This window comes from Berghia stephanieae, chromosome 6, assembly GCF_034508935.2.
Source record: "Berghia stephanieae isolate SIO BIC M18660-M18661 chromosome 6, UCSD_Bste_1.3, whole genome shotgun sequence".
In the NCBI taxonomy this organism is placed as follows: domain Eukaryota; kingdom Metazoa; phylum Mollusca; class Gastropoda; order Nudibranchia; family Aeolidiidae; genus Berghia; species Berghia stephanieae.
In genome coordinates this window covers 9,646,338-9,651,582 of record NC_088365.1, presented here as the reverse complement: position 1 = coordinate 9,651,582, position 5,245 = coordinate 9,646,338, and the positions used below count along the sequence as shown (strand labels likewise).

The 5,245-nt window shown below is 41.1% G+C and overlaps 1 long non-coding RNA gene across 1 annotated transcript; it reads left to right on the top strand.

Annotated features, from left to right (window-relative positions):
• The first annotated feature begins 262 nt into the window (after positions 1-262).
• LOC144974447 (uncharacterized) lies at positions 263-5,032 on the top strand. Its single transcript, XR_013645746.1, has 2 exons — positions 263-420; positions 4,819-5,032. It is a non-coding gene; the product is annotated as an uncharacterized LOC144974447 (long non-coding RNA).
• Positions 5,033-5,245: the final 213 nt, after the last annotated feature.

Genomic DNA, 5,245 nt, shown 5'->3' with positions numbered 1-5,245 from the left:
GCACTTGTCAGATTTCATTTAACCGAAAATCATCCCAATAACAATTCATCGTTACTGGACGAATAAAATATTCTAAGCCAATTTTATCAAAAGCGTTTTGTAACTAGATAACTAAACGGCAGATTATACTCTGTAATGAGGCATCATTAGCTACTTTTCACGTAAATGTGCCAATGGAAACATTAGTAAATTATTATAATTAGTTCTATATTCAAGAAGAAATGCCAAATAGATAAGGACAATTATATGTAATTATTTGATTTCGTGACTCGATTCCCTATAAATACTTTCCAGAACTGTTCAAAAAACATATACTTTCTTGATATACGCATAATTATTTCTCTGTAGATTTCGAATCATAAATCAGCAAGATGAAGATTGCACTTGTTGCTATACTTATCGTCGCTCTTTGCTCTGGAGGTAAGCGTGATTTAAATTCAATTTTAATCATTTTAAAATAATGTATTCATATTTGAAATACTAATGGAGAAATCCGAATATTACCGGGAAATGACGAATATGCACTCGTCTATTTTAACTCTTTCCTTACCAGCTATTTTCAAGATTTTCCCCAAAACAGCACACCCAACTAACACAAAAATAGATTTTTTATCACTCAAACACAATGGCGGTAAGTTTTTACGATAAATATTTTCTTTAGCAAAACATGCTCTACATCACACTATTCATATTCTTTAAATGTTATGATGTACAAGAGAAATGCGAATAAGAAAACTTATGTTGGTTGTATCGTAACGAATGTGACGATTTTCCTATAGTTGGTAAGGATAGGGTTAATCATTACACTACTGTACTGTGAAAATTAACATTGATTGAGAATAAATTTTGAGTTATCAACTACAAAAATCGGTCCTGTAATGAAGTCTGTAGGTGCGCGCAAATGAATCTGGCAATAGGCGATTCCCAATATCAAATTATCACCGATCGTTATGCCCTAACAGATTTTAGAAATAATCATACGAGTCAAGGGGTGATAATAACTACCCTTAATTCAAACACGGTTTGCAAGTTGCTTGTATATCAATCTGTAATAAATAGTTTTATAATTTTTAGATTTGCCGGTAATCCTGTGCTCGTTGACCAAAAAATGTTACATGGACTGTTGGGAAACAATTTGACAACCAGCCCTACGTTTTAAAAAGAATAGATTAACATCATCAAATTTAGATATTTTTATATATATGTATGGGTAGCTAGCCAGGGCGATTGTCGCCGTTATTGATAGGATCTCTTTCCATTCACCCCCACCGATGGAATACGACGACATAGTTTTGCCAGTCCAGGATAAAATTTGCTTGTTTCTCTTGCTGAGTAGTGCCCTATGTGGATGTGTGTAGTCTTGCATGAGAAATGACACATCGTTGTCATGTATGAAGGGCAATGTGTGATTATATTGGTGAGGAGCTATGTGTACCTGTCTGCATTAAACCTGCCAGTGACTTTCACAAACGTCACAAACTGAGTTTTGATGTCCCCAATACTCTTCAACAGCCGTAACGTCATTTCCTTCCTAATGACGCATGGTAACTTAGTAACACTGGCTCTAAACTATCGTAACAATGGCGGACGCCCGTATGAAATATTTCCCCGGCGAGCATAAAAGCGTATCCAGAGGAAAAAAAGACATAAATTTGATAATGTTTTGACTTTTACACATTCTGATCACAAGACATATGAAAAGTTCTAGCCAGCATGAAGAATAAAAAATAATGATTTTCTTTGTTTAGAACCAAGATGGCCGCCGTTGCCGGGCGGCGTGACATCAGACTACTGAATCCAATTACAACACCCGGTCTAGGATCTGTGTGTTTTGTCCTCATCATTCGTTGGCCATAATTTCTTCTGTAACACTTCAACATGCATCAATTTAAAAATTCGATTCATTTGTCAAAAGTGGGTCTGACAACTGAGCGATGTTTCATTGTGTGTTCACTTACTTATCCGAACCAGCGACCACCTGAGCTCTAGCCCTTCGGTCTTGCGCCATGACGTAGAAGTTAGACGTCTTTGTAGTTGTTCCAGGTGACCATAAAGTGTGTTACTGATGCTGTGTGTGTTCACAAAACCATGTACGTTTCGCAACATGAAAATTTCAATTCTGCCTAATTCTTTCTGGCTATGCAGACGGAGGTAAAATTTGCAGTCTGTGTCATACCACAAGACCACATAGCTTCTCTCCCCTATTTAATGTACAGTACCTTTATTCAGACCTGCCTGCAGACTACCACAAAGTTGGATCCAATCACTTCTTCCCTACTCTAAAATGTCGATACCAGAGCACACCTATGCAGGACTTTGAGCCACTAGAGTGCAGCGGGGGGGGGGGGGGGGGGGGGGCAGGGGTATGGTTTTTGCTTGGTACCTGAAATGTACAGAGTTCGACTAATCGCTGTGTTGTGTGGCCTTGAGCAAGTCGCGCGCCTTAGCTCACTTTGCGGCGCTGCCCTGCGGCTGACGCCAGGGTTATTCCAGTCTTCTATTGGATTAAACTAGTGCGGGGCGGTCCTTGGCAAGCTTAAGGACCACGGTCCTACGGTCCTTGGGAAATGAAGACCGCAAGGACCGGTCCTAGGACCGGTCCTTTTCGACATTGAACATTCCTGAGAGACTGTTGGAAATTCGAACCGGTTTGACCTTTGAGAGCGTGGGATCGTTCATTCTTGAACCGTTAAAGACCGCTACACGATGAAAACCGTGGCCTACAGGAGTAAAACACACGGAGTAGTCACACTCATTTCAAATTGTAACCTAATTAGAGAAGAGGGGTGATGCCTTCTTTATTTGCTCACCGTACTTCATTGTTACTTCGATAATTTAATAAAATTTGAAATTTATCCCCATTAACGGAGATAATGGCATCGCCAAGGCGTTGATCGAGTTGTTCGTGGCGTTGATACACACACGCAACTCCTACCCCCCCCCCCCCCCCCCCCCCCCCCCCACACACACACACAATTAGAGGGCAGCGAGCATTGAAGAGTAAGAGAGAGACGTGAAGTTATAATAAGAGGGGGTGGATGAGGTGATAAGAGGGGTCGATGGTGACTTTTCGCCAGATCTAACAAACTCAGCTACCCATTCATTGCTGAGTAGACAGGGATTCAGAAAAAAAATCGACTGCACCCGGGATCGATCTCTGGCCCTTTGCGTATAAAGAGAGTGCTCTATCAACTGAGCTATCGGGGTCCCCAAATATTCTATTGGACTTTTTTAAAATTCAGACGTTATAACTGGGTTTTTTGGAAGGAAGAAACTAATGAAACTCATATTATTTGATTAGTAAAAACACCAAACGAAATTTTAATATTATTGTATTATTTTAAATGACAACACTGCGATAGAAAGGAGTGGTGACAAGAGATGGACAAAAGAAAACAAAAAATCGGATCTGCTACTTGCTAGGTTCGACACACACACACACACACATACACAAACACACACATCTTTTGTAGTCACATACATTTCAAACAATAACCCATTAGAGAAGAGGGGTCATGCCTTCACCATAGATCATTGTCATTGCGATCATTATGGTGTAGTAAATTTTGAAATTTACCCGTATAATGGAATCGTCCAAGGCGTGCGCCTCCTGTTCCCCCCATCTCACACACGAAAGGGCGGTTTGCGGAGTGGAGGTTGGTGGTCGTCTGTGTCGTTTAGTGTATGGCAAAGGGGGGTGGGTGCAATTAATTAAGTGGGATGGGTGGTGATTGGTGGAAGATAGGCAACCGAAGCAACGAATCGCTGGGGAAGTAGTAGGCTATGGCGCGAGACCGTAGGACCGTGGTCCTTGCAAGGACCGCCCCGCACTAGTTGAAAGGTGATAAGAAGTGAGGACCGGCGCCGGTCTTCCCCTCTGGGACCGGTCTTCGGTTCACAGCTAAAAGACCGTCGGACCGCGGTCCAGACCGGTCTTCAGCGCGGCACTAGATTAAACCCCAAAGACAAATTTTCCCTTTGGGATAAATAAAGGAACTTTTTTATTAATATCGTTAATTTAGCTTTTAATCATCTTATACCATAAAAGGATATTCGTTGTAATTTGAAGTTAGTTGCACTAACTAAAAAAAATAATAATAAATAGAGCTTTTATATAGCGTAATATCCACTAAACGTGCTCAAAGCGCTTTACAAAGGTCCCTGATAAACAGCAGCACGAAACATGTAGAACGAGACATGACGCCTGTTAGGCGATAATACAATTTTTTCCCATAGAGACAACGCTGTTGACGGCCAGGTACTCATTTTACACCTGAGTACGGTGAGAGAATGTGAGTAAAGAGTCTTTTCCAAGGACTCAACTATGCGCCGAGCGAGGTTCGAACCCATGACCTTCCTATCCGAAAGCGAGTGTCATACCACTAGACCACATAGCCGCACGTAACCCAACCATTATTTGTTTTTGTTTGTTTAATTTTAATCTGAGAACCAGGGTTTCAAACATATATTCAAAGTACAGAAGTCTGCTTTATTGCTTCATCATAAGTTAAATTATGGTGGTATGACACTCGCCTTCGGATTGGAGGGTCCTGTGTTCGAGTCCCGCTCTGATCGTCGCAAATTTGAATCCCTGGAAAAGGCTCTTTACTCACATTCTCTCACCGTACTCACTATAAGAGCGTGATCTATGTCGGAAAAAAAATTCACCTAACAGGCGTCATGTCCCGTCCTACATGTTAAGTGTTGCTGTTGGCTAGGGACCCCTTGTAAAGCGCATTCAGTACGTTTAGTGGATATTGCGCTGTGTAGACGCTCCAGGTTTGTTTTTGTTTTCATTTTATATTATCTACTTTCCAGGAGATGTCGTCTCTGGTCATGACGATGGATGTGTAGTACCACCGTGTACGAACTTTCAGTGTGATGCTGGATACAAGTGTATTTCCTACATGTGCGAACCCCTATGTACCCCAGAGTATGAACTTAATGGTTAACTTAAGAGCTGTAGTTTGTAAATGAAAGGACCGAACAGCTGAGACACGTTAAAGTGAAATAAAAGTCAAGTTGAATTCAATCTCAGATTTTGGTTATGTTGATTTTAGTTTTTACTTTTATCAGCAAAATAGTGTTTCAGAGCCAATAGGCCCATTGGTTTCTATAGCGTGAAACGACAATGGTAATTGCTTGCTACCCTTAGGTTAGGACGCTGGTCTTTTGCAAAATACTTTCCGCCAGATCTAATAGACCCAGCTACCCAATTAATGCTGGGTGGATAAGGGAAAGGGTC